The following is an 11,612-nucleotide window of genomic DNA, read 5'->3' as shown; positions in this document are numbered from 1 at the left end:
AGAGAAGGTCTTTTATGATCCAGAGAAGGGTGAAAAATCAATTCGGAGGTCAAACACAATCCTTGCTTGCATCCTGCAAACAAAACGTGGAATGAACTAAAAGCTCCGAACTAATTAATTTTTCAGCCGGGGTTGGACAAAGCCCCATAGAGCACGCCAAAACTTTTTTTGTTGTCACATGTTGTTTTCACTTGTAAATAATGCATTTGCAAGTTGCTAAGCCGGGCTTGCATGTACAGATGTATTTTTATTTTATTTTTTTTACAAAAATTCAAGACTACAGTCGGAGACCACACGAGCAGCTGATTTTGTCTTGCAAAAATGGGATCCAACTTCAATTTTGAGGTTGCGTGCGTCCAAAATACTTTTTTCCCTACGGTGTGCTTCTGGCCCATTTCACCGTCACGTGCAAGTAAGTGTATGTTTAGATGTTAAAATGAGCCAGTTCTAAACACTCGGAAGAAACAACACGTGTGCTGAGTCATGGGATGACCTGCATGTTTGTCGTGGCGCTGCTCCACTGCCCATCTGTGTTTATCTTTAACGTCAGCATGCCCCTTGTTATGTACAAAACATAGCGTGACAGACATGAGTGTAACAAAAGGACGTTGGCCAAACAGTAGCAGCAAGGTCATACTGATACAGTCCGCACAAAGAATCTCTGCAGACTGGCAACACTGCCAGACCACTTTGACCTGCCCAAAAAAAAAAAAAAAAAAAATCCCCATTTCCCCCTCGAAGTGCTCTGACATAGCACACACGTGGCAAAACATGTCGGTACGTGCACACCAAGAGGTCGAAGCCACGCCACTGTGCTTCTTACTACTGTACTGAATGATGGGTTCAAATATGTGTCATACTTCCGTAAGTCGATTTAACGGGAATATGTGAAATGACCACGACCTATTAACACCGGTTTACAGTATGCGCCCGTGACGCAACGTGCGTCCAAATTACATGGCGGTTCCTCAGAAGAAATCCTTGCAGAATATCGTGAGGAGTCCATCAGGAGGATGACATAAAGTCCAATTAATTAATTGAATAATTCATCATTTGAGCCTACATTATCTGGGCTTGTTCTATTATTTCTTGCATTATTCCAGAGTTTTGGTATGACATTACTAGCAAAATAAATAAGGTGACCAAAAGACATTTCCCTGAAAAACAGTCCAGTTTAATTGCACGCACAGTCATCACCATCGTTGCGGCTGCAAATGAGCACATGTGTGGCATGTGGTAATCACCGTGAAGCACGTATAGCACACAGCCAGTCAGACAGAAAAAAAAACCATATGTTACTTGGCAACTGCAAATTACCCAGAGGTGTGAATGTGGGTTCAAATGTTTGTCCTCATGTGCTGCATGATTGACTGACAACCAGTTTGGGGTGTACCAAAGTCATGTGACTCCAGATTTCCCATGAGAAACATTAGCAAATTGCTACGACTTTGACAGTGTCGTAGAAAACTGAACACCGTTGCCCCTAGATGACCACATGAGATTCAACTTGATTTTGCAGTTGCATCAAATATGATCGGAAACTGGGTCAAATAAATGAAATGAAATGTTTTCACGCATGTATATTTCGCAACGTCACTACATGACAAAGACTTCATCCACCCATCTATCACCTCTACCGATTATCGTCACGAGGGTTGCGGCAGTGCTGGAGTCGATCCCAGCTGTCTTTGGACGGTTACACCCTGAACTGGACGCCAGAAGAACAACCACTCACAATCACACGTATGCACAATTCACCAAAGTCCACGCAGGTACGGGGAGAACATGCAGAAAGGGCGGAGCCTGGATTCAAACCCACAACCTCTGCACTGTGAGGCAGATGTGCTAACAGGATGTTCATGTGCCGCCTGTGATTGGTTCATTGTGTTTTAATCATTCAGGTGTGTTTGTTTGTCGGAGGTGTCAAATATTTTTACATTCTGTTGAGCAGGCGTGTAGTCAAGTACTTCTTCAACACATTTACTTGAGTAAACGGAAAAAAGTGCAGACATTAAAAATATGTCTACAAAAAAAATATGTTCCATCTTTTATTAACTTGCATGGCGCTTTTACCCAGAAGAAAAAACATGACAGCATGTTCGAAGTCACACAAAGTCAAGAAAAGAAACATCTATTTCGTTCCTGTGGAGTTCATCCTGATCAGGATTGCGGGTGGGTTGGAGCCTATCCCCGAACTGGTCGGCAGTCCGTCACAAAAGATAGATACTCAAGTACAGATGCTGTACATGAAAAATCCCAAAACTTTGTACATACATATATATATATATATTTTTTTTATTTATTTATTTTTTTAAATACCGTCTTTTTGGGGTAAAACCACTGTTGGGTGGTGCTTGGAAAGACCGGCTATGATAGTCCTTTGATCTCCTCTTCTGCATAAACGCACCCACACACACACACACACACACACCCACACACACACACACAGTGCATTTTAATGTTTGTCGATGTAGGTCAACAATGTCTTGTACTGTTTTCATAGCACACTGATGACTGTTGTTTTTATCCACTGTGGTGCAGCTGCTGCTCTTGGCTGTCATGCAGTTTGTCATGCAGCGGTTTGTTGAATTCCCCAACATTTCCAAGCATTTCGGCCTCTCCATTTAGGGAGGGGAAACCGCTGCAATTAATACTCCCACGTGCAAATTGCAAGACTGTCTCTCAGTTTGCAGAACTTAAAAAAAGTGACCTTGACTCGACCAATTGGGCAAGAACCATAAATACCAACATTTCCGTGTTAATTGAGTGGAAACACTTTGTTTACCCATTTGTAGATTATCTGGGGACGCCGCAAGTATTCAGTGTCACTTTATCGGCTTTTGGCATTGAGACATAACGTATGTTTACAAGTCATTCATGTAATAGGTGACTGATTAAAAAAAAAAAAAAAAACGATAAAAGGGATAAATCCGAATCTATTGGGCTACAAGCAGATTGAATCACATGCTTCAACTCAAACACCGTAAGAACTTTATGATGGCTGCACAAAGTCCCTCCACGTAGGCCATGTAAGAATGCATTTTTTTAAAAATATGCAGCAATAAACAAAGGCTCACAGAAAATGATAGTCGGATTTGAACTGAAAAGCATTTTATGCTTGACTTTCATTTGTGATCACAATAACTCAATGCCCAATGCTGTCGGCCAGCAATTTAAACAACTGACTTTAAACACAACAATCACGCTGCGGAATTAATTACACTGACAATGAGTGAATAATTATTAAATAAAAGGAGGTGGATGAACACATGAACAATGCCGCTCGGCATGCTGAGAAATGTTTTGAGCGTGTTTTGTGTGCACAAAAAAGGTGATTTCTTTTGTAATAACTCATTATATTTTGTGGAAAAGTTGATTCTCTCTTCAGTTGTTCCTCCATGCATCCATTATTACCCACTCGCTTGCACTCAATTGATGCATCTCCTTGCAGCTGAATGACCATAGGTACAGTTTATGTCAAGCGTGGGCAAACTACGGCCAGGGGGCCACATGCGGCCCATTAAAAGTTTTAATCCGGCCCGCCGAACTTGAAAAAAATTAAATGAATAAACCTTGTTAATGTTTTATTTTCTAGATACTGTGGTTTTTCAAAGACATATATATTGTTGTAATGCTTTTGTTCTCTTTCATTTAAAATTATTATTTTTTTCTCCGATGAGGTGAGGTTACTAAAATGAGCACAAATAAATCATTGTTGAAAAGGTCAGATGTGGCTAGAATTGAAAAAAAACAAAAAAAAACAGTGAGCGATGAAATGGTTTTGACACTTGCGTGAGTGGTTGTTGTTGTCACAAGGTTCCTGAGAAGGAAGCACTGAGATTTAGAAATTGAAAACATGGCCTTGAAGCAGTTGGTGGGTCACACACAAGTGTCATGCACTCAGGTCATAAAATTACCTCACACCCGCCTGCAGGTTCTTGTGTAATATTCCCCAAAAGGTAATACGCACAAGCATAATTGGTCCCTTTGCCATTCTCCTAACCTGGAATTATAACGACAGAAGAAACCATAAAGCAGGATGAGTGACTTTGGAAGCTAGTTTTTGTGGCTGATATTATTATGTAAGGCATACTGGAAATACGAACATTTTCATAAATCCCTTTGGTGTCATGGAATTCTTTCATACTCTCCATTTGACTTCACAAATGGATGTTTCGATTCAACTATGCCTGCTCTGATTAAAAATGTCAACAGAGGACGTCATAAGCCTTGGAGGGCGTGCCCTTTGACTGAGGGATCACATGCTGATATCAGTTCCAGGGTAGAGGGCAAAAGATATTAAGCGAAACCAGTCACTGCTGTCAGACGAGAGATTAATGTTTCAAATTCGGATTCATACTTGGAAGTTCTCTGAGACGAAAACGAAATTGCATCTGGTTCTGAGTAAGACGCATAATCTGCGTGTGGGTGATGACGCGAACGGCGCCCATCACGGGCCTGAACGTAATAGACGAGATGGGGGGGGGGGAGTTTTACTGCTGACGACACACTCCGAAACTTGTGAGGAGCTTATCCACATGCATAATAGGTCGTGAGTTATGCATTTTTTTTTCAGGTATTTGGTGGGACTGTCCCCTTCGCCTTCCATCATAAACACGGAATTCTGAATACATTTCTCATATTGGCTTGATTAAAAAGTCAATGTCAAAAAAACCACACGCTCCTTCAAAGTAGTTTGTAAAATGAGCTACACACACGTCACTGGCGATAATATCCGAAGCTTGGCACATTTCACAAATGGATCTCGATGGACCTCATATATCGAATGAAACGTCCACAATCTGGAAGTAAGAGCCACTCTCAGACTTCATGGAATCACGCCTCTTTAGTGGTAACGTGAATTTCCAAGTTGCGCAATGCGGACAGGAGAATCGCTGCGCCTTTAAAGTGCGCCAAAAAGACACGTCAGGAATTATTTGAAGTGTACTTCCGGCGGCCCATTTGAAAGTATTGATGGAGAAAGTTTGCGTGCAGAGCTTTCTCCAGATTCTCTGAATCTTTTGATGATATTATGGAGCATGGGTGATGAAATGCCTCAATTCCTCGCAATTGCATACTTAAATTGTCTTTTGGGTTTTTTTCACGCTGTTTTTCACAGTGTGCTGTACTTCATCTCATCCTTAATTGTAAACAATGGAGATTTTAAGGATACACCTTTTTACACCTTCCTTTTTATTTATTTAGTTTTTAAGATTCTTCAACTTTCCCAGTCTTCTGTTCCCCCTCTCCCAGCATCTTTGGAACGACTTGCAGGCATCAAATTCAACTTAAGCGGATATTTGCAAGAAGACAATTAAAGTTAATCGGTTTGACTGTTAGATGCATTGCGTTTGGAGTGCTTTTAATTGTTTTAGGTTGAAAAGGATTTGCACATGATTGACATTTTACACAACTTGAATGGAATTCCATAACATTGCCTCAACAACTGACGGCGTGCCATTCCTCATCCCTCTTTTATCCACTGCGAAGCTCAGGCATGTCTTTGTATGCGCAAAGTGTGGAAGCATGGCAGATTTTTCGAACAAGCTCAACACTCAAACATATCTCAAAATTACTAACCACATTTTATTGAGTCTACGAAAGTCATAATGTGTCTTATTTGGTCCATTGCCGAAAAAAAACAAAAAAAATTTGCAAGTTCCCTCCAAAGCCCATTGTTGCAGGATAAGTTATAACCTGGTTTTGTGGTAAGTGTTGGGATTTCCTTTCATAGTTAATGTTTTATGCAATCACAACCTTTACCCTGAAACTGAACTCAGTTTTAGAATACTATTTGAACTCGTAAGCATTGCTCGCACACACGGACACACACACACACACACACACACATACATGTATGTTCCAGAGCCTGTTCCAGTCCTCCATTAGCAATGGCAGAGGGGGGCAGTTTACAAAATTTTGCCAGACCGTCATAAACGGGCATCCATCTGTGACGGATGAAAATCCGCTTCCGTCAGTGCTTAGTCCGTCTTTTTTCTTTAGTTTCCTGTCAATCATCAAAGTCCGACAAAATGGGTGCCAAACTGACGGAATGCCCAATGGTACTGTCATGGTCATCCATAAGGGGACCTTATCCCAGGGACACTGAATGACAGCAGCGGTCCTCAATCCTTTTCAATTCCATGATTAATTGCGATTGATCACATTTTTCAACTACTATTTTTTGCAAAGCTTGTAACAGATATTTACTAAATAATATCTTGTAATTGATGCGAAATCTCCAACTATGAAGTGTATTTATTTCAAAGACTGTTCTAAATAGCTTTCTTTGATTCTTGAATACGATCTAAATGGAGACATCTTTACAGACGTTCATTTCCGAAACATTTCTCCAAACTGCCCACAAGCGCCACACTCCAGCACTGTTGGTTTGCAAGGCCCAGTGATAACTTGAACAAACTGTTTTGTTCTGAGACTTGCTAAAGATGTACAGCTAATATAGCGCAATATTAGCAGAGTATGCAAATTATTTTTGAATTAAATCAAACTGAGTTAATTGAGTTAAAATATTTAACTGAGTTAAGAAAATTTGTGATAGATCAACTGAATTAACGCTTTAATTTTGACAGCCCTAATATATATACATTATCTGTATATCTTCTCAGAGTAAGCGGTATACATCCTGAACTGGGTGCCAGCCAATCGCAGGGCACACGTGGACAAATAACCATTCACACTCACAATCAAACCTGGGGACAATATAAAGATTCCAATTAATCTAGCAAGCATGTTTTTGGAATGTGGGATGAAACCGGAGTACCAAAGGAGAACATGCAAACTTCACACAGGAAGGCCAGAGCTGGAATTGAACCCTCAACTTCTGCCCTGTGAGGCAGACATGCTACACTGATACAATTTGGTCTGCTTTTTAATGATATTTGTGAAGAGAGAAACTCGTGTTATTTAACTTCTTCGGGCAGCTCAACTCTTGACCTCCCGCCTTAATTTTTGCTTGCTTGATCTGCATCGGGCTTTCAAGACTTATTGAGTGAGTTTCTATTTCATGATGTCGGCTGCTACGGTCAGGACAGGGACCTCTGATCCACTGGTCCAGCCAGGGCAGACTTCAGCCTGCCAATGTGGTTTCTGGTGAGATCAAAACATCATAACAAAACAATTTAACAGATTGCAGATTTCCTTACGGCAGCGCAGGAAAAGAAATACAACAAAAAAAAACAATAGACGTAGGAAACAGTGCCTCTGTATTTTGACATGTTCCACCAGTGTACACACATATGGAGTTTAAAAATAACTCTTTCAATGGAATGACACTACCAAACAAAACAGGAAGAACACAGGTGGAAAATCGACTGTGCGACTTTCATGCATGTGATGAGCAGACTGATACCAGTTTTGCAATAAGATGAACTAAAACAAATCCAATCGGCAATTAGATTAATTAGGTAAGTAGGTCAGGATGTGCCACCAAGTCGAAAATGCCATCCATGCCTGGTACTCATTGTAGGTGTGCGAGCTCTTCTCACAATAGCATCATCAAAAAAAAACAGCCTGACTCATGGGAAAATAAATTTTAAAAAAAAAATCATTTTTAAGGGATATCCACTTCTCTCTAATGTTTTTGTTGTGACGCATTTTAGTCACTTGATGACTTTCTTCACTGTGTTCCATGCTATATCTAATCCCTTGGAAATGATTCTGTACCATTCTCCCGATGACTAGGATTATCCTTCTGATGCTTTGAAAGAGCTCTGCAGACAATATTCATATTATTGGTGGAAAAACTAAAAAAAAATTACAAAATATCCGATGTACTTTCATGCATTTTTTATAGCTTATCTTCATTTAGATTACGGGGGAATTTGTTGTCGATCCCAGCTGAGTCTGGTGTACCCTCGAGTAGTCACCAGCCAATTGCAGGGCACATCAATTGTTTATTTTGGGGATTTCTTTTTTTTACTCTTTTAAAAAAGTCATTTTAACAGCATGCTGACTTTTTATAATCGTTATGGATTACAAAGTAATATAATTGTTATAATTTACACTACGTAAACTCATAGTGTCAAGTTTTAACTTGAAATTGTTTTAGTATTCTGCATGTTGGTGTTTGTGAAAAGATTACCATAAGTAGCTCAAAGTACTCAAAGCTGTTTCTACCACATCTGACTCTTGTCTATTTAAACATATTATTTGTTGGAGTCGCCTGTTTGGTAGTACTTGGAGAGCTCACAAAAGGTAAAAGTATTTGCAATGGTGTTGCCAAGAACACGTTTGGCTAATCATGCAAATTATGTTTGATTAAAAAAAAAAAAAAAAAGTATAATTACCAACCTGTGATGCAAATAAGCGGAAGGTGAGTTTCAGGATGTCTTGATTGTGATTTGTTGATAAGCAGTGCTATATTTAAGGAAACATTTTCCCTTGTAACTTTATACAATTGTAAAAACATTTATTGTGCAGAAAAAAAATATTGGAATGAATGTATTTAAAAATAAAAATATGTTATTTGAATAACACATATTTTCAGCAGTGGTATTGAACGTAAAGTCATTTTTGCTGACAAATGATAAGTGTGGTTCACTTGATGTAATGTAATTGTTCTGAGATGACTGGAAAATAAAATAAAACAATCAGGATGGTGCTTAGATAACAGACAGTACAGCCAACTTCCTGTTTACGTTCTTAATTATTAAGGGATATGTTTGTTGTCACGCATTGGGTGACGCGTTCGTGGTCGTTGTCAGAGAAAATCTACCAGAACTTGTTTTAGATAAACCAATCCAGTCAAGCCTGAACACCATTTAAATCGACTCCTGCATGGATCTATTTCTTTTAGGGGGGGGGGGTGCCGCTCCAACTCGCAAGCAATTCAAAACCCACAAATAAAACCCGTAATTCAGGTCTGTTGTATCAGGAAAGATCTTAACGTAGTGTAACAAAAAACTGCCAGAGTGCGCTTTTCTCAAAGAACATCACATGTTTCTGAGTTAGTCAACTTCTGAATGCAGCATAAAACACACACATAACACATACACACACAAATGTGCACATAACTAGACCTACTTAAAAAAAAAAAAAGGGGGGAAAAAAAGTGCCTCAGGAAAATCAAATAGCAGGACTGATGATGCAACGTCTGCTCATCTTGCATGCCGTGAAGTCCCAGAGGCACTCACTTGCTCGGTTCCGCCACAAGCATATATTGAAGTCTTGTGACAGCTATGATCATGGGGTTCTTACTTCGAACTGAAGCAAATGTTCGACATTCGCATAGAGTGTGCCTGTGGACATTTACTGAGATTCAAAATGTCCCAGTGTAATGCATGTAACATATGCAAGAAGCACTTTTGGAAAAAATACAACTGCAAACTTGAATGTGTAAAATATTCTTGAAAAACATTTATATGAGAAGACAAATACAGAGGGAAGTCTACTTGATAAAACAAAAAGAAAGTGGCTCAGGATTCCGTTTTAGAGGACATCCATTCAACATGCAAGCACAACTTATCTTCAATTGGCTTCCAACAAAACTTTAGTGGAAAGTAATACCTTAAAGCACAAAGTTTTCTGTCTTGTGGTCATAAGCCAAATAAGTTGACTACAATACTTTACTGTGATACTTGGTTGTAGTTTTTAGTAGTAAAGTAAAAATGTGCAGCATCCTTGTTACTGATAAGCTTTTTAAACTCAACAGAACTTTATTTATAAAACACTTTAAAAAAAAAAAAAAAGACGGAACACGGAGGTAGAAAATACAATGAAAATAGCAGGGCTCCCAAATTTGATCCCTGTGGAACTCCGTACAACTGTGGGGCAAACTGTGACTGTCCTCTATATCAAATAGTATCTAAACCACAGCCTACCTGTTATGCAAATGAGCCAAAAGAATGCCGTGGTCCACCACGTATGAAATGCTACATTTAAGGTCCAACAAATCAAAAGACGCATACGAAGACTCCAGTATTATTATCCAAAAGGATGTGATTAAAAACTTGGCTGATTGTGCTATGCAGCATTTTAAAACTCAACGACGTTATTTTCAAACAAGAAGAATTTTCAAAATAAAAAGCAGTTTGGAAATAAAAAGTAGGTCTTAATCTGTGATTGTATTGCCAATACATGTCTTTAGTTTGACAAAGTATGAGATGCCGTGTGCTTGTACAACATTTCGAACGACAATGTCTAAGCAAATTTGAGCCAATGTTCAGACTCTTTCCTGGCCCTATCAAGATTGGATGGCGACGGCGTGGGCACGGCGTGATTGCTTGTGCGTGGCTACCTAACCTGTAAGTGTCATCTAATCAATGTTATCTTATTTTTGATAACCACCCCATGAAAATAGTCAGAGTCCACTCCATGATTGCTCATGCCTACGCTCATGAACAGGTGTGCTATGATTGGTGCATTGATTCTATGTGGTTCTATGTTGTACTTCATGTTACACAGTGTGACAAAAATGTTTCAAAGCTATTCTGCCGCAAATCATCTCCACGCCATTGTCATTATTCAAGTTAAAACTATTCCAGTTAAGAAGATTATTAAATGTCACTTAGACATTTGGGAACTGTGGGAGGAAACGAGAATCGATGGAAGGGCCGCACGAAAAGGCCTGAGCCAGCTTTCTTCCTCTTGCTGTGAAGCAAGAGCACTTAAAACTCCACTCATCGAATGTCTGCTACTTATTCTCTTCACGGACACGGATTAAACGCTGGATTGTTCGGCAGTCAATCACATATACAAATAACCATTCATGCTCACATGCACACCTGTGAGGGGGAAGAAATCCCACGCTGCCTGCACAAAAGTCAGCTGTGCGTACCACAATATGTTCACTAACTCACTATTCTATTTTAAAAGGTCTCTCAGTGGCCTTTTACTCACAATTTTCGACTTCATTTCAAGATAATTTTTTAACATTTCCAACATCCACATGAGACGACAACATACGGAATAAGGCATGAATACCGTAGAGAGAAGTAAAGTCAACCATGGTTGACAGCTTTGAGTGAGATCTCGTGGCCTTGAAAGGAAAAAAGTGAACCAGCAATAACAATAAAAGATTCAGAGAACAAAGATGTTCCTCATCCTTGGCCTTATTCAAGAAAATCGTTTGATGTTGTTGGCTTCAAGAACAACTGGTGACCAATGAGTTGTGCCCTGTGAGATACACGGAATATAGTAAACACGTAAGGTGTATTTTTTTTCAGTTATTATCAGCTATTTTTTATTTTTATTTTTTGGTTTGTTACTCCATTTATAAAATTAGCATACAAGTCAAGCCAACTAGCAAACTCTTAGTTGAAAACAACAACATTCAACACGGGGACAATTTATAATGCTTAACGTAATTGTACAAAAAATGCTTAGTGTCGGAAAACTGCTATCATTGGTCACAAAAATTAATGTGGACATCGCGACAGCCCTCTTTAACCTCTGAATTTATGACAATAATTGCCTTGATGTTTTGGATTTTGGTCACATGAAGCATTTTCCTCATTAAACAGCATTTAGCTGTAGTGAGTGCTTATGGAGGGGAAAATATTGTCCATGAAGTTGCAACGGTTGAAGTTGACATAGGCAGGGGTGTCCACATCCATTTTTGTGAAGATTGATCATTGTTTTCTGATTAAACTGAT

Source organism: Idiotropiscis lumnitzeri, chromosome 1 (assembly GCF_059441095.1).
Source record: "Idiotropiscis lumnitzeri isolate Australia: NSW breed Sydney's pygmy pipehorse chromosome 1, RoL_Ilum_1.0, whole genome shotgun sequence".
In the NCBI taxonomy this organism is placed as follows: domain Eukaryota; kingdom Metazoa; phylum Chordata; class Actinopteri; order Syngnathiformes; family Syngnathidae; genus Idiotropiscis; species Idiotropiscis lumnitzeri.
Note: the sequence above shows the minus strand (reverse complement) of the source record.